The sequence below is a fragment of the Loxodonta africana genome, chromosome X, assembly GCF_030014295.1.
Source record: "Loxodonta africana isolate mLoxAfr1 chromosome X, mLoxAfr1.hap2, whole genome shotgun sequence".
Lineage (NCBI taxonomy): Eukaryota > Metazoa > Chordata > Mammalia > Proboscidea > Elephantidae > Loxodonta > Loxodonta africana.
Genome location: NC_087369.1, coordinates 46,294,893 through 46,313,766, shown reverse-complemented (window position 1 = coordinate 46,313,766; position 18,874 = coordinate 46,294,893). Strand labels below are relative to the sequence as shown.

The 18,874-nt window shown below is 44.9% G+C and overlaps 1 pseudogene; it reads left to right on the top strand.

The window, feature by feature from the left end:
* Positions 1-17,186: 17,186 nt before the first annotated feature.
* On the top strand, positions 17,187-18,563 carry LOC100665434 (protein L-Myc-like; annotated as a pseudogene).
* The last annotated feature ends 311 nt before the right edge of the window (positions 18,564-18,874 follow it).

Here is an 18,874-nt window from a genome sequence, read left to right as displayed (position 1 = left end):
TTACCCCCATATGGTGCATTCTATACAGAGTTCAGTGTGACTTAATTTTTTTCTAAATGAATCCACCTATGAATTCCCCTTCTCCAGATTCGGCCTTTTTCCCACTCCACACACCTCTTCTCCCCCACCCCCAGCCAGCCAAAAGTAAATGCTACCTTTTTGGGCCCTCCAGAGTATTTTATTATTCTTTATCTTATACAGACTCCTTTGTTGGAACTTTTAATTTATTTCTAAACAAAGAGAACTGCCATGAGACCAACTCCATCTCATGGCAATCCCATGTGTGTCAGAGTAGAACTGTGCTCCATAGGGTTTTCAATGGCTGGTTTTGGGGAAATAGATTGCCAGGCCTTTCCTCTGAGGTGCCTCTGGGTGGACTCAAACCTCTAAACTTTCGATTAGCAGCCTAGTGCGTTAACCGTTTACACCAGAGAAGTTGCTAGTTACAAGCTGTCTGGGTCCTATTTATAAGTTTATTCAGCCCAGCTTTATTTGTAATCGAAAAAGGTTGCAAGTGATCGGAAAGTCTACCAATAGACAACTTACAGTTACATAACTTAAAGTACATTCCTACTTTGCAGTAAAAAAAAAAAATCAAGGAGCAGAATATTGGTTATATTGTATGCCGCCATTTACGTACGAAGGAGTGGACCGAATAATAGATATGGAGTCCCTGGATGGCGCAAACTGCTAGCGCGCTTGGCTGTTAACCTAAAGTTTGGAGGTTGGAGCCTGCCCAGAGGCACCTTGGAAGAAAGGCCTGGTGATCTACTTTCAAAAACCAAATGGAGCACAGTTGAAAACCCTATGCATCACTGTTCTACTCTGACACATATGAGGTCACCACAAGTTGGAATTGACTCAACGGCAACTTTTTTTTTCAATATAGATTCATACATGTATATCTACTTGTGTATACATAAAATATCTCTAAGAAGCACAAGGAACGGTTGCTTTTTGGGAGAGGAGCTGGGTGGCTGAAGACAGGGGTGGGAGGAAGACTTTATATATCCTTTAATACCTTTTGGATTTTAACTATGAGAATGTATTACCTGTTCAAAAAATAAATGGATGAAATGAAAATTCAGTAACCAAAAAAAGAAAGACAAAACAAGGACACGGGTTGTCTAGGAGGGGGCAGCGGGTCACCTTGGAGCCGACCTTGGTTCTGAGAGGTCCTTCTATGACCCTTCTTGCCTAGGTAAACTTATGGCCACCAAATAGTCATTGCCTGAGGGAGTGGTACAACTAGGCCTTTCTTGGTGGCTGGATAGGGCCTGGCACTTTCAGTATCCCCTGGTATTCAGGAAATGTCCCAGGGCTGGAGGGCTGGAGGTGTGGAGGCAAATTTGCATGGGGGTCAAGGAGACTGCTGAACATAAAGGAAACAGAGCCTCAGTTACTTCATTTTTGAGAACTCTCTCCTCTCTGATGGGTTGGGAGGGTCCTGGTGCAGCAGGTCTGTGGGGACATGGGAACCCTTGCGGAAACTTACCAGAAGGAAGAGGCTTGACTAGGCTCGCCACCATGGCGTAGACTATTGCTGGGGAAGGCAGATTCCGGCCCCGGGTGGGGCTGGCCCTGCAAGACCTCAGGTGTGTTGTGGAAACAAGAACTGAGTGTTTCAGGAGAAACTTAAGAGCCATGTTCTTAGGATTCTTGTTCACGGTGTCTTATCCCAGGGCTCTCCAGAAGGAGGAATAGTCCTTCCTTGGAGATCCATCGTGGTCTGAGCAGCCTCAGGACTAGCTGTGAATAAGGGTGCCGACCACAGGTTTTTATAAGTTCTCGTAGGGTAAAAACATCACAAAGTTTAGTAAAGCAAAAAGAAAGTTTTATTCAGCATGCATTCAAAAAGACAAAAGTTGAGAAGTGGACAAGCATGCTGCCACAGCCCTGTCTGCCCAAGCCCAAGGAACATTACCGAGTCATCAGTATATATTAGCACTACAAAATGAGGAAAACCATTGAAAGCTTCACCTTTTCACAGATTGGCTAGAAACTGTGATCCTACATTTTGAATTGTCGCTCTCAACAATCACTGGTACAGGTTTCAGTAACGACAGTCAGGAGGGTCTTCATTGGTCCAAAAATTTTTCTATTCACTAAATGCTAATAGGAAAAGATAAGAATGGAAAGTCTTTTGTGTTCTGTTTGATTGGCTTCTGTGGAAGTTTCCCTAAAAGATGCTTTCCAAGATTATCCTAGCTGTTGCCTTTATGCCTTAGGGCCCAGTTGATGTGTCCTTGTGAGTCCTTGTGAGCCCAGCTCCAGCTGGGTCACGTTCCCTATGCTCAAGGACAGGGAATAATGATTCCAATATTATTTCCTAAATCACAGTAAAACTTAGGGGAAGCAACAGCAGCCAAAAAGAAACTGCCTGCTGGTGGGCTGCTTAGATGATCCAGTACTTTTCTCCTTGAGGTTTTTGAAGTGGGATCGGGATGGAGCTGGATTGGCATCTTGGATAATTCACCTGGGAAAAGGCCCCAAGAGAGAAACTGGACCTTTTATTAACCTGGGCATGTGGGTCCCAAAGCAGTTAATTTGAATATATAGAAGTGACTGAATATTTAGTATGGTTAATTTTTTAGGGGTGATATTAGTATTGTGATTATGTTTACAAGGATTCCTTCTCTTGAAAAGATAAATACTGAAGTATTTATGGATAAAAGCCTATGATGTCTGGGATTTACTTCAAAACCTCTGGCAGGGAGGAGGGGAGGGGGAGGAAAAAAATGGGTGGAGTATAGATGAAACAAGATTAGCCCTGATTTGATAATAGTTGAAGTTGGATGATGGGTACATGGGGTTCATTATGCTAGTCTCTTTACTCTTGTGTAAGTTTGAAAATTTCCGTGATACAATGTTCAAAAACAAGGCAAACTTATGTAACCCCAAGCTGGTAAAACCTGTCCTACCAAGCATGCTTTTATGCTATTTGTTCCTGAGCTTGTTTTATCTCTCCAGGTCTAGTGTCAACTCTTTGAAGTAAAGAACTTGTCTTAAACATCTTTGCATCTCAGTACCCGAGTTTGTTGCTGGGCACATGGAGGCAGTAGAGGATAGTGGTTAAGAGGAAGAGCACTGGACACCTTCGAGCTCACAATGGGCGTGACCACTTATTAACTGGACAAGTAACTCAGCTTCTCTCTACCTCAGTTTCCTGATCTGTAAAACAGGAATAAAGAAAAAAATATGCCCGAAAATGTTGTCATAAGAATTAAGATAGATGATATATAAAGCTTTTAATATAGTGCTTGATATATAAAAAGACTAAAAATGTTTGTTATTATTAGTATTAAGCACTCAGAGTATTTAATGAATGAATGCCTGGATGAATAAAGGTGTGTGAGGGACAGTATTACTACAAAATCTATACTTTTTGTTTTGTTGTATTTTCAAAAGTATTCACTATCTTTTAACGGCCTTAGTTTTCAAAGAAAATCATGAAATTGGTTAAAATATGCCATCTTTTTAGTGATTTAACTTATATTTCATTTGGGGTATCATTTGCAATAATAGTGGGTACCCAGAAGAATTTATTCTGAAAGCGTATTATTTAGCATACATTTTTTAGTACTCTATACTCTCAAACTTCAAGAATTTCCTAATGAGAAATGTCAAATTTATAATTTCTGCTATTTTGTTTCGTTTTTTAAAATGTTTATTGTGCTTTAAGTGAAAGTTTACAAATCAACTCATTTTGTCATACAAAAATTTATATACACCTTGCTATGTACTCCTGGAAAACTCTGGTGGCATAGTGGTTAAGTGCTACAGCTGCTAACCAAAAGGTCAGCAGTTCAAATCCGCCAGCCGCTCCCTGGAAACTCTGTGGAGAAGTTCTACTCTGCCCTATAGGGTCACTATGAGTCGGAATCGACTTGATGGCAGTGGGTGTGGTTTTGGGTTTTATGTACTCCTAGTTGCTTTTCCCCTAATGAGACAGCACATTCCGTCTGTCCATCCTTGTATTCCCCGTGTTCATTCAGCCAGCTTCTGTCCCCCTCTGCCTTCTCATCTCCCCTCCAGACAGGAGCTGCCCACATAGTCTCATGTGTCTACTTGAGCCAAGAAGCACACTCTTCACCAGTATCATTTTCTATCTTATAGTCCAGTCCAATCCCTGTCTGAAGAGTTGGCTTCGGGAATGGTTCCAGTCCTGGACTAACAGAAGGTCCGGGGACCATGCCCTCTGGGGTCCCTCTAGTCTCAGTCAGATCATTAAGTCTGGTCTTTTTACAAGAATTTGAGGTCTGCATCCCACTGCTCTCCTGCTCCCTCAGGGGTTCTCTGTTGTGTTCCCTGTCAGGGTAGTCATTGGTTGTAGCCGGGCACCATCTAGTTCTTCTGGTCTTGGGCTGATGTAGTCTCTGGTTTATGTGGCCCTTTCTGTCTCTTGGGCTCATAATTACCTTGTGTCTTTGGTGTTCTTCATTCTCCGTTGCTCCAGGTGGGTTGAGACCAATTGATGCATCTTAGGTGGCTGCTTCAGCTATTTTATTTTTGAGAGGATTAGATGCTTGTTAAACATAAAATGGGGATATATATTTTTTCCTAGAGTTTGTTAATAAAAGAATTAATTCAGCTAAGACTAAGCTGACTAAACTGTGACGCTTCCAGGCAGAGGCCTATCCATTCTCAAAGTTTTTAGTGAGCAATACCGAAAAACCAAACCTTATGGAATAGTTCTACTGTGTCTTATAGGGTCTCTATGAGTCGGAATAGATTAGAAGGCAATGGGGTTTGGGTTCTTTGTTTGTTTATGCTTGTGGTTATAATCCCATTTGGAAATGGATTGTCTTTGTTACGTTAGTGAAGAAGGATTAGTGTAGGGTGTGTCTTGAGTCAATCTATTTTGAGATATAAAAGAGATTAAACAAACAAGCAAGAAATCGATTGTGGGAGAAGATAGACGTCCTGTCACATGAAGATCACCAAGGAACCAAGGAATAAAGACCTTCCCCCAGAGTCAACAGAGAGAAAGCCCTCCCCTAGAGCCAGTGCCCTGAATTTGGACTTTTAGTCTCCTAAACTGTGAGAGAATAAATTTCTGTGTGTTAAAGTTACCCACTTATGTTTTCTATTATAATAGCACTAGATGACTAAGAAGACAGCATGGAAGATACACTAGTGTGTGGTGCCCAATAGACTGGTTTCAAAAACCTATGCTATCCCTCCCATTCCCACCTTCCCCTTCCACTCCCCCCCCCAATAAAAACAACAACACATAAGCATGGGACATTATTCCAACTGAGTGACTGGGAGAATCCACCTACTCTGACCTTTGTGCTAATAAATCAACCTTCAAGATAAGGCGGTTGTTCTCCAAAGTATATATCCAAAAGAATTGAAAACAGGTGTTCAAACAAAAACTTGTACGTGAATGTTCATAGTAGCATTATTCACAACATCCAAGAGGTGGAAACAGCCAAATGTCGATCACACATTAATGGATAAGTGAAATTTGGTGTGTACATATAATGGAGTTTTATTCAGCCATAAAGAGAAATGAAGTTCTGATACGTGTCACAACATAGATGAACACTGATAACATTATGCTGGGTAAAAGAAATCAGTCACTAAAGGTCACATATTGTATGATTCCATATATATGAAATGCCCAGAATAGGCAAAGCCATAGAGACAGAAAGTAGACTAGTGGTTACCAGAAGTTGGAGGGAGTAGGGAGTGACTGGTAACGGTTATGGGGTTTCTTTTTGGAGTGATGAAAATGCTCTGGAATTGGATGGTAGTGATGGTTGCACAACTTTGTGAGTATACTAAAAAAAATGAACTGTACACTTCAAAAGGGTGAATTTCATGATGTGTGAATTATATCTAAAAAAAAAGATAGCATTTGGCTGTCTTCTGGTTTCTACTGTTGCTGTTGGAACTGTCCTACTTATCTAGTGCTGCTATAACAAATACCACAAGTGGGTGGCTTTAACAAAGAGAAATATATTCTCTCACAGTCTAGGAGGCTAGAAGTCTGAATTCAGTTTGCCAGCTCCAGGAGAAGGCTTTCTCTCTCTGTTGGTTCTTGGGAAAGGTCTTTGTCATCAATCTTCCCTGGTTTAAGAGCTTCTCAGTGCAGGGACCCCAGGTCCAAAGGGTGCGCTCCGGTCTTGGTGGTAGGAGGCTCCTCTCTCTCTGTTAACATCTCTCTCCTTTTATCTCTTGTAAGATAAAAGGTGATGCAGGCCACATGCCAGGGAAACTCCCCTTACGTGGATCAGGGCTGTGACCTGAGTAAGCGTGTTGCATCCCACCCTAATCTTCTTTAACATAACCTAATCTTACCTCATTGACCACAGGCAGAGGTAAGGATTTACAACACATAGGAAAATCACTTCAGATCACAAAATGGTGGACAACCACACAATGGTGGGAATTATGGCCTAGCCAAGTTGACACACATTTTTGGAAGACACGATTCAATCTGTAACAGGAACTATGCTGACATTTAATTGTCATTCTTTTACAGGTAATTGTCTGCCCCTCTGTCATGGATTGAATTGTGTCCCCAAAAATATGTGTCAACTTGGTTAGGCCATGATTCCCAGTATCGAGTGGCTGTCCTCCATTTTGTGATTGTAATTTAATGTTAAAGAGGATTAGCGTGGGATTGTAACACCCTTACTAAGGTCACATCCCTGATCCAATGTAAAGGGAGTTTCCCTGGGGTGTAGCCTGCACCAACTTTTATCTTACAAGAGATAAAAGGAAAGGGAAGGGGGAAGCAAGCAGAGAGGAGGGGCCTCATACCACCAAGAAAGAAGCACCAGGAGTAGAGCGTGTCCCTTGGACCTAGGGTTCCTGCTCAGAGAAGCTCCTAGTCCAGGGGAAGATTGATGACAAGGACCTTCCTCCAGAACTGACAGAGAAAGTCTTCCCCTGGAGCTGATGCCCTGAATTTGGACTTCTAGCCTACTAAACTGTGAGAGAATAAACTTCTGTTTGTTAAAGCCATCCACTTGTGGTATTTCCATTATAGCAGCACTAGACGACTAAGATACCCTCCTATCTCTCCCCCAGCCTACTTTTCAAATCTTCCTTTTTTTTTCTTTCATTCTACTTTTTCACTATGATGTGTCTCAATGTGGATATCTTTTTATCCTATTTGGAATTTGTTGGGCTCCCTGGATCTGAGGATTCATATCTTTCATTTACTTTGGAAAATTCTGAGCCTTGGGTGCAAACGATTTGCAGTCAACTACTAACTGAAAGGTTGGTGGTTGGAATCTACCCAGAGGCACCTTGGAAGAAAGGCCTGGTGATCTACTTCTGAAAGGCCACATGAGAACCCTATGGAGCATAGTTCTACTCTGAAACACATGAGCTTGCCATGAGTTGGAATCAACTCAGTGGCAACAGGTTTGATCCCCTCAAATATTGCCTTTCTTCCATTTTATTTTCTTCTAAGAATCCAGTCAAACATTTATTAGACCATCTTATCCTACCCAGCATATGTATTAACTCTTTCATATTTTTCATCTTTCTTTGCTGCACTCTGGGTAATGTCTTTGAAGTTCATATTAATATATTCAACTGCCTCCTCCATTTCTCCACCTGCATGCCTAATAGCATTGCACATACAGCAAGTCCCAAACTAAACTCCTACCTTCCCCAACCTGCTACTCCCCCAGACTTCCCATCTCAGTACATGGTAACTGCATTTTGCCAGTTGCTCAAACCCAAAATCTTGGTGTTATCCTCACCTCCACTCTTTCTATCAAACTCTCCATTTCAATCCATCAGCAAATTCTGTCAGCTCTACTCTTAAAAGATATCTTCAAACAAACCACTTATCCTGCCTTCATTACCGCCCAGTCTAAGTCATTAGCATCTCTCACCTCTGCTATTGCATTAGCTCCTAAATGATCTTGCATCCATTCCCTCGAGCCCTGACAGTCTATTCTTGACATAGTAGCCAGAGTGATCCTTATAACACATAAGCACACCCTCAGCTCACGATGCTCCAATGGCTTCCATCTGACTCAGAATCAAACTCTCATTCTCCCAGTGGTCTCTAAGGCCCTGCTAGGTCTGGCCTCCTGCTACCTTCTGACCTCATCACCGCACTTTTCTCCAAGCACCCTCTGCTCTGGCCATGTTGGCCTCCTTATTCCTGCCTCAGGGCCCATGCCCTGGCTATTCCCTCTGTTTTCATTGCTTCTCCCCCACATAGCTAGCTGCCTGTCTCACTCCCTCACCTTCTTCAAATCTTTGCTCAGATGTCACCCACATATCGACGTCTTCTCTGACCTCTCTACTTAAAATGATGACCCTCCCTCGCTCCTCACCACCTGCTCTCCCTCCTCAGACCTCCCTCTCTCCTCACCAACTGCCTACCTCCATATAGGGGAAAACAAACCCATCCATTCCAGAAAGAATGACACTGACCAACGTGTAAAATTAGAACTTAATTCCTTAGCATCTGGTCAGGAGGTAAGAAAAGGCCTGAACCTATACAACCTGACACAAGGCTTTGATCTGCATAGGATATTCTACCTGGAGGGTAGATATCCTTATAGACCAAATTATAGACCAGAAAAGTATTTAGTAAGCAGAGAATTAGAACGAACAAATATTTCCTTCAAGCTGTTGTTGTTAGCTGCTGTGGAGTTGGCCTCTGACTCATGGTGACCCCATGTACAATGGAACAAAACGCTGCCTGAAACAATGCCTGTGCCATTTCCGTGACTGGTGGCAGACCGAACCATTGCAACCCATAGGGTTTTCTTTTTTTAATTGTTGTAAAAATGCAGATAACACGACATTTGCCAATTCAATATTTTTCATGTGTAAAACCAAGTACATCAATCATTTTGTGCAACCATCACCAATATCTGTTGCCAAAATTTCTATTCCCATAAACAAAACTCAATGCTACCTAAACAATGATCCCCCTCTTTCCCAGTCCCTCCACCCTGGGTAACCACGATTAAACCCTGCTCTCTATACATTTGCCTATTCTAGGTATTTCATATTAACAAAATCATACAATACGTGGCCTTTTATGTCTAGCTTCTTTCACTCACTCAGAATAATGTTTACAAGGTTCGTTTATGTTGTGGCATGCCTCAGGACTTCATTTGTTCTTATGACAGATTAATACTCTGTTGTATATATATATATATATATATATATATATATATATATATATATATATATATATATATATACACCACATTTTATTTATCCATTCATCTGTTGATGGACATTTGGGTCGTTTCTACCTTTTGGCTATTGTGAAGAGTGTTGCAATGAACATTGGTGTCCATGTGTTTGTTTGCATTGTTGCTTTCAAGTCTCTTGGGTGTATATCTAGGAGTAGCATTGCTGGGTCATGTTTAACTTCTTGAGGAAACCACCGAACAGTTTTCCAGAGTGGCTGTACTGTCTTAGTTATCTAGTGCTGCTATAACAGAAATACCATAAGTAGTTGGCTTTAATGAACAGAAATTTATTTTCTCACAGTTTAGGAGGCTAGAAATCTGAATTCAGGGCACCGACTCTAGGGGAAGGCTCTCTCTGTCCGCTCTGGGGGAAAATTCTTTTTTCTTGGCATTCCTTCAAGATGTCTACCTGGCATCTATCTTTCCCCCCATTCCTGCTAGCTTGCTTTTGTGCCTAAACTGTTCCTTTTGTATCTCAAAAGTGATTGGCTTAAGACACACCCTACACTGACATGACGTCATTAGTATAACAAAGAAAACCCTGTTTCTAGATGGAATTTTATCCACAAGTATACCCAAAAAACCAAACCCATTGCCATCAAGTTGATTCCAACTCATAGCGAGCTTATAGGACAGAGTAGAACTGCCCCACAGAGTTTCCAAGGAGAGCCTGGTGGATTCACATTACTGACCTTTTGGTTAGCAGCCATAGCACTTAACCACTACGCCACCAGCGTTTCCAATCCATATGTATAGGAGTTAAAGTTTACAATACACAGTTTTGGGGAACACATTCAATCCATAACATGTACCATTTTGCATTCCCACCAGTAATGGATGAAGGTTCCAATTTCTCCACATCCTTGACGACATTTGTTATTTTCTTTTTCTTTTTAATCTTAGTGGGAGCAGGAGTCAAGTGGTATCTCATTGTGGTTTTGATTTGCATCTCCCTAATGGCTAATCAGGGCCCTGGCGGCACAGCGATTAAGCGTTCGGCTGCTGACTGAAAGGTCGGCAGTTTGAATCCACCAGCCACTCCTTGGAAACCCTGTGGGGCAGTTCTACTCTGTCTTATAGGGTTGGAATCGACTTGATGGCAATGAATTTGGTTTTGGTTAATGGCTAATAACTTTAAGGACTAAAGTGCGCCTGACCCAAGCCATGGTGTTTTCAACGTCTCATATGCATGTAACCAAACCCATTGCCGTCGAGTTGATTCCGACTCATAGTGACCCTATAGGACAGAGTAGAACTGCCCAATAGAGTTTCCAAGGAGCGGCTGGTGGATTTGAACTGCCAACCTCTTGGTTAGCAGCCGCAGCACTTAACCACTACGCCACCAGGGTTTCCATATGCATGTAAAGGCTGGACAATGAATAAGTAAAACCAAAGAAGGGTTGATGCCTTTGAATGATGGTGTTGACAAAGAATGTTGAATATACCGTACACTCCCAGAAGGACGAACAAATCTGTCTTGGAAGAAGTACATCCAAAATGCTCCTTAGAAGCGAGGATGGTGAGACTTTATCTCATGTACTTTGAAGATGTTATCAGGAGGGATCAGTTCCTGGAGAATGGCATCATGCTTGTTAAAGTAGAGGGTCAGCAAAAAAGAGGAAGACCCTCAATGAGATGGATTGACACAGCGACTGCAACAGTGGGCTCAAGCATAATGATTGTGAAGATGGTGCAGGACCAGGCAGTGTTTCGTTCTGTTGTACATAAGGTCACTATGAGTCGGAACCAAATGAACGGCACCTAACAACAACAGCGACTGATCGGAGCCCTGGCGGTGCAGTGGTTAAGAGCTCGTCTGCTAAGCAAAGGGTCAGCAGTTCGAATGTACCAGGCACTCGTGGGAAACCCAATGGGGCAGTTCTACTCTGTCCTAAATGGTTGCTATGAGTTGGAATCTACTTGATGGCCACAGGTGTGGTGTTTTTGTACCTATAAATATGACCCTGTTAGGAAATGAAGGTTTTCTTTTGTTACGTCAATGAGGTCATACCAGAGCAGGGTGGGTCCAAAACCTAATCACTTCTGAGTTATGCAAAGCAGAATAGACACTGAAACACACACAGGGGGGAAGATAGACACTAAGCCATGCCACTGAGGAATGCAAAGAAACCCCAAAGAACTCCAAGGAACTCCTGTGGCTTCCTACAGAGAAGGAACCTCCCCCTGAACCAAACCCTGAATTCAGACTCCTAGCCTCCTGAACTGTGAGGGAATAAATTTCTGCTCTTTAAAGCCCCAGTCGTGGCAATTTTTGTTACAGCAACTCTAGGTAACTAAGATACTGATAAAGTCTTACTTTTTGGATCCCCTATTCCTGGATTTTTACCTTTCTAATAATGACAAAAGGAGCCCTAGTGGCACAATGGTTAAAGCACTTGCTACTAACCAAAAGGTTGGTGGTTCAAATCCATCAGCTGCTCCATGGACAAAAAGACCTGGTGATATGTTCCCATAAAGCTTTCAGTCTAGGAAACCCTATGGGGCAGTTCTACTGTGTCCTATAGGGTTGCTATGTGTCAGAATTGACTCCATGGCACAGAACAACAACTATAATGACAAACATTGGTATGGAATTTTACTTCATGCAAAATATTCTCACATACATATATGATTCTTGCAAGATGCCCTGAGATAAATATTGTCGTCATCATATTTTATAGATGAGGCTCAGAAAACTCCCTAATCTCTCAGTTAATGAGGAGGCTGGGCTTCAAGCTTCAAAGGCAAGCTGTCTCCCCAGTCATAGCAGCCTTGGGTTTGAACAGTACAGGCAAGCCATCATAGAGAACTTCCCTGAAAGAGTTAACAATGGGAGCAGACTGGGCCTGGGCCAGTTTTCAGGAACAGTCCCAGCTTCTTTCTCTTTCTATCTCTTTGTCTCTCTCTTCAATCCCACTTTGGGACTATTTAATTATGTTGTTGTTGTTAGGTGCCATAGAGTCGATTCTGACTCATAGCAACCTCATGTGACAGAGTAGAACTGCCCCATAAGCTACAATCTTTATGGGAGCAGATCACCAGGTCTTTTGCCCTCAGAGCTGCTGAGTGGGCTTGAACCACCAACTTTTTGTTTAGCAGCTGGGTGCTTAACCGTTGTGTCACAAGGCTCCTATATTTGGCACAGTTGTTGTTAGGTGCGGTCGAGTCAGTTCTGACTCACAGCGACCCTATGTACAACAGAACAAAACACTCCCCAGTCCTGCGCCATCCTCATAATTGTTATTATGCTTGAGCCCATTGTTACAGCCACTGTGTCAATCCATCTCGTGAGAGTCTTCCTCTTTTTTACTGACCCCCCTACTTTACCAAGCATGATGTCCTTGCCCAGGAACTGGTGCCTCCTGATAACATGTCCAAAGCACGTGAGACAAAGTCTCCCCATCCTCGCTTCTAAGGAGTATTCTGGCTGTACTTCTTCCAAGACAGATTTGTTTGTTCTTCTGGGAGTCCATGGTATATTCAATATTCTTTGCTGACACTGTAATTCAAAGGTGTCAATTCTTCTTTGGTCTTCCTTATTCATAGTCCAGCTTTAGCATAATACCAAAAAAAAAAAAACTTGTTGCCATGGAGTCAAGTCTGACGCATAGCAACTCTATAGGACAGAGTAGAACTGCCCCATAGGGTTTCCAAGGAGTGGCTGGTGGACTTGAACAGCCGGTCTTTTGGTAAGCAGCTGAGTTCTTAACCACTGCACTACCAGGACTCCCCTTAGCACAATAACCAAAAAACAAACTTGTTGACATTGAGTAGATTCTGACTTAGCAACCCTACAAGACAGAGTAGAAATGCCCCATAGAGTTTCCAAGGAGCACCTGGTAGATTCGAACTGCTGACCTTCTGGTTAGCAGCTATAGCTCTTAACCACTATGCCACCAGGGTTTCCCTTAGCACAGTCCCACCCACTGCCATCGGGTCGATTCTGACTCATCAGCACAATGCCTGTTACCATTGAGTTGATTCCAACTCATAGCGACCCTATAGGACAGAGTAGAACTGCCCCATAGAATTTCCAAGAAGCGCCTGGTGGATTCGAACTGCCAACCTTTTGGTTAGCAGCCGTAACAGTTAACCACTACACCACCAGGGTTTCCATCAGCACAATAGAGGAGTGGAAATAGTGACAAAGCACCCTCGAAAGCAAAGCAATTCAGTATCTGCTATTTCCACTCCTTAGCACAGAAAACCAAAAACCCATCGCCGTGAAGTAGACCAACTCATAGTGACCCTGTAGGACAGAATAGAGTTGCCCCATAGAATTTCCAAGGCTGTAATCTTTATGAAAGCAGACTGCTACATCTTTCTCCCATGGAGCAGCTAGTGGGTTTGAACTCTAGACCTTTTGGTTAGCAGCTGAGCTCTTAACCTGATTGCACAGTAGAGGAGCAGAAATAGCAGATATTGAATTGCTTGCTTTCAATGGCACTCTGTCACTCATCAGCTGGGTGACCTTGGTGTAGGGGACACAGCAAGACCTTGATCCCTCTTCAAGAAAGAACTCACAGCCGGCTGGGCTGTTGGGAGTGCTATTGGCAAACAGCCCTCAGCACTCAGCCCCTCGGGGTTGGCTCAGCTCCAGAGAGCTGTCTCTGTCAAGGTAATATCCTCCTAGGGTGGTCTCCATTCACTAACTGATCGCTTCTGGAGTGTAAAGGTCTGGCCATCTCACCCTAGCTAGGACAACTCCTAAGGGCCATTCTCACTCCATAGCTTCCTGTGGGGGTGGCTGAGGCTGTCACTGGACCTGCTTGACTTTGCCCCCTCCACCCTCCCTTCCTGCTTCCTTCCTCCTCTCCAAGGGTACTTAATAAACACCCTGCCCTCCAAACTCTTCCTTGGAGTCTCCTTCCCTGGAACCCAAACTGCAACACTTGGGCAGGTTCATTGACCTCCCTGAGCGTTGCTTACTTCATCTGTGAAGTAGGAGGGCTGTTATGCAGTTAAATGCCATACTGTACGCACCATCCTGTTACGGAGTGAGCTGCCGATCCGTGGCAGCGATCCTCATTAGTATTTTTTAGAGATTGGAGCAGACTGGAAATGATAGCCAGTTGCTGGAAGGGACTGTTTCGTGCTTTAACCTGTGCCTGAGTGTTGCAAGGCTATGCTCGCTCCTCTGAAAGGTGGCCTCTGTTTACTGGAGTCCCACCTGCTGTGGCAAAGGCTGGTAGTTCAGATGAGCTTACTGGGTGGGTACTTGGCATGGCAATCTGTGGGGTGATGACAGAAGCCCCACCACCTCCCTGGAGGGAAGGGAGGAGGAAGCCGTGTCCCCTGGGGTGGGCAGCTATCTCTGCAGGAGACATTTCTCATTTTTGTTGAGCCCCAGGGGGTGGTGGCATCCAGTTAGGGCAGGAGGGAGCTCACTGTGAGGGGGGCTGCTGGCCTCTGGGGATCCCAGCAGGAAGCCTGGTTTTCTGTGAGCACCGGCTTAATCTCTAATGCCTCCAAAATCCTCTTGAATGTGGTGTCAAACAGAATTTATGCTGGACTTGAAGCAGAGGACACTGTTTTCCCTTTATTGGAGGCCGGGAGGGGATCCAGAGGGGCCTTTGACTCCTGTGGCCTGGGTGGGTCACTAAATGCTGGGAAAGCACTGGCTTCAAAATGTTATTATCATTATTTGTGATATGTACGTGTGTGTGTGTGTGTGTGTGTATGTACTTGTGGTAAATATACAGGTAACAAAAAATCTGCCATCTCAACAATGTTCACATGTACAGTTCAGTGACATTAAATAAGTTCATCATGTTTTGCAGCCATGTCCATTAACTGTTGTTGTTAGGTGCCATCGAGTCGATTCCAGCTCATACCGGCCCCATGTGACAGAGGAAAACTGCCCCCACGGAGTTTTCCAGGCTGTAATCTTTATGGGAGCAGATCACCAGGTCTTTCTCCCATGGAGCTGCTGGATGGGTTCGAACCACCAACCTTTCGGGGAGCAGCCGAGTGCTTAACTATTGTGCCACCAGTTGGCTCTCCTCCATCAACTGTTAAAGTTTTTTTTTATTATTATTACAAAAGTAATCCAAAATTTACCTCCAGGATGTTCATTGGAGAAAAATATAAAGATACAGATAAGCACACACACGCTTTTCCAAAAAAAAAGGGGAGGGTGGAGGAAGAAAAGAAAAGGAACAGGATGGAAAACAAAGGAGAGGAAAGAAAAAGACAAAAGGAAAGAATAATTTGTTATCCTGACACCTAGAGAGAAAAACTTAACACTTTGGGGCGTATCCTTGTGTGCCTTTTTCTTGATGTATGTAGCAGAGCCTATCATGTACCCCTTTAAAGCATGCCGATTTAGCCATATACTCTTAGCTGAGTGAGAGAAAACAATTTAAATCATCGGGGCCATTCTGTCTACCCACCTACTCAAAAGAATGAGCGTGAGATGGACGCCCCAAGTCTACTTCCTCAGTCGCTTTCAATTCAAATGTGTCTCTCCAAGCTTGCCAAGCAATGCTAGTGTTTAGGAGACATGTTTGTCACACAGTATGGTCCCTACATGCAAGCGAATGACTTCATCCCAAGAAAGAGTGACCTTGTGGTATAGGATTTAGTGAGGCACCTCCAGTATGTTCCTTTCCTACATTATTTTCAAGGACAATTTTGACAATTGGTGATTTTCTCTTCTCACCCATCTCAATTCAACTTCTGCGGAGGATGCAGTTGGAATCGATTTGACGGCAGTGGGTTTATATATAAAAGGTCTACCAACTCCTTGGAAACCCTGGTGGCCTAGTGGTTAACTGCTACTGCTGCTAACTAAAGGGTCGGCAGTTCAAATCCGCCAGGCGCTCCTTGGAAACTCTATGGGGCAGTTCTACTCTGTCCTACAGGGTCGCTATGAGTCGGAATCTACTCGAGGGCGCTGGGTTTGATTTGAACTACCTACCTTTCGGTTAGCAGCCAAGCTCTTAACCACTGCACCACCAGGGCTCCAAGGCTTCTGATACACAGTGCCAATTCCCTCAGAACAGTGGTATCAGGTGGTATCAACATATTCTTCCATCAACTGTGTATGAGTGTGCTTTTTTCTTTTTCCTTGCCAATACTGGATATTATCACTCAAAGCATATCAGGACCTGGTGTCTTTTTTTTTTTTCCTATGTATGGTGGGCTGAATAAGCACCCCAAAGGTGTCCATGTCCTAATCTTTAGAATCAGTGAATGTTACCTTAAATGACAAAAGGGACTTTGCAGATGAGATCAAGTTAGGGATCTTGAAATGGGGAGATTATTCCAGATTATCTGCGTGGGCCCAATCTAATCACAGGGGTCTTTGAGTCAGAGAGAAGGCAATGTGACAACAGAAGCAGAGATCCAAGTGATGCAACTGCTGGCTTTGAAGATGGAGTAAGGGGCCACGAGCCAAGGAATGCAGGCAGCCTCTGTTGTTGTTGGGTCCTGTTGAGTCTTTTTTTTAGGTTCATAGCGACCCATGTGCCAGAATAGAACTGCCCCACAGGGTTTTCTTGGCTGTAATCTTTATGGAAGTAGACTGCCAGGTCTTTCTTCTGAGGAGCTTCTGGGTGGATTCGAACCACCCACCTTTCCCTTAGCAGCTGAGCGCTTAACCATTGCATCAACAGGAAGCCCTCTAGAAGACGGAAAAGGCAAGGAAATGAATTTTCCCCTAGATCCTCCAGAAGGAGCCAGCCCTGTGACATTTTGACTCAATGAAACAGGTTTAGGTCTTCTGACCTGGAGAACTGTAACGAACTTGTGTTGTTTTAAGCCAGTAAGTTTGTGGTAATTTGTTACTGCGGCAGCAATAGGAAACTAATACGTTTGGCAATTCATAGACTTGGTACAAAACTCAGGTAAGATAAAAGGGTTTATGGTTACAAGTAAGTTTGCCATCCCTACTCCTCTCTCCTGCAGTTCTCTTCCTGAGAAACAGCCGCTGTTAACTGTTGAGTACCTTTCCAGAAATACTCTAGGCCCACACTGTCCAATACAGTAGTCACCGGCCCCATGTGGCTATTGAGTATATTGAGCGTCTGCTGGGCTGCCCCGAGCTGGCGGGGAGCCGGTCCGCAACTAGTGGCGGCCGGAGCGAGGGAGAGGACTTGGACTTCGATTCATACCAACGCTATTTCTACGACTATGATTGCGGGAAGGATTTCTATCGCTCTACGGAGTCCAGCGAGGACATCTGGAAGAAATTCGAGCTGGTGCCACCACGTCGCCGCCCTGAGGCTTGGGACCTAGCCCCTGGGATTGGTCTCCTGGATCTGTGGCCCGCAGAGGGAGCTGGGGACAAGGCGGAATCCCGGGGCCACTGGGAAGGTTGTGGCAGAAACTACGTCCCCATCGTCCGCGGTGACTGCATGTGGAGCGGCTTCTCCGCCCGGGAACGCCTGGAGAGAGTGGTGAGCGACCGCCTAGCCGCTGGAGCGCCCCAGGGGAACCCGTCCAAGACGCCCGCCGACCGGGGCTGCGCTCCCAACCTTGAAGCCGGCAACCCGGTGCACGCCGCCCCGTGTCCTCTGGGCGAGCCCAAGACCCAGTCCTGCTTGCTCCAGGTCCGAGATCCCTAGCGACTCGGAGGGGGAAGAAATCGACGTTGTGACGGTAGAGAAGAGACAGCCGGTTTTCACCACAGTGCAAGCAGACCCTTCGGACCCCTGCGTGAAACACTTCTACGTCTCCATCCATCAGCAACAGCACATCTGCGCTGCCCTGTTTTCCCTCCGAAAGCTCCTTGCAAGAACAGAGGCATAGCGAAGGGGGCTAGAGGGGGGCATTTGCCCCTGGGCCCAAGTCCAAGAGAGTGCCTGATGAGGCCGGCAGGCAGATCACCCTCCACCCCACCACCGCCCGTTGATGAGGCCAGCCCGCGAATCAGCCCCACCCACGAGGCTAGCGTGGGAGGGGGGCGCAAACTTAGAGTTTGCCCTTGGGCACTCGTTACCCTCACTAGGCCTCTGAGCAAGAAGGGGTTCCAGAGAGGGAACCCCAAGAAGAGGCTCTGGAGAGAGATGCTCCAGAGGAAAAGAGGAGGAAGAAGAGATTGTGAGACCTCCACCTGTAGAAAGGGAGGCTACCCAGCCCTGCCACCCCAAACCTGTCAGTTCTGATGCTGAGGACGTGACCAAGAGGAAGAACCAAACTTCCTGGAGTGCAAAAGGCAGAATGACCTCCGTTAGCAGTTCATGGCCCTGAGGGACCAGGTACCACCCCTGGCCAGCTGCTCCGAGGCCCCCAAAGTAGTGATCCTAAGCAAGACCTTGGAATACTTGCAAACCCTGCTGGGTACAGAGATGAGGATAGCCACGGCTCTGATGCCAGCAACAGCAACTGCAGAAGAGCCCCTTACCTCAGTGGCTACTAACTGACCAAAAAGCCTGACTGCTCTGTATTAGGAAAACACACGTTTATTTTGCATTCCTCCTCCTCCCCCTTAGTAATTTGCACATTTTGTTTATGGTGGGAAATTCTGGACAATCGATCTGAGAATGCTTTGCAGCCAGGCTGCACAGTAAGGGCTTGCATTCTTGGAAACTCCAAGCGGTTCTCTCTCCCTTGCGTGACTGTTCGGAATGCTGTGTTTCCTCTGGTGCCTTTGGCAGGCAGCTGACTGTGGAGCCTCGGGGTCTGCCTAGCCCAGGAGAAAAGCCTGACAGATGCTATGCAACAGGCGGTGGATGTTGTGTGTGGGG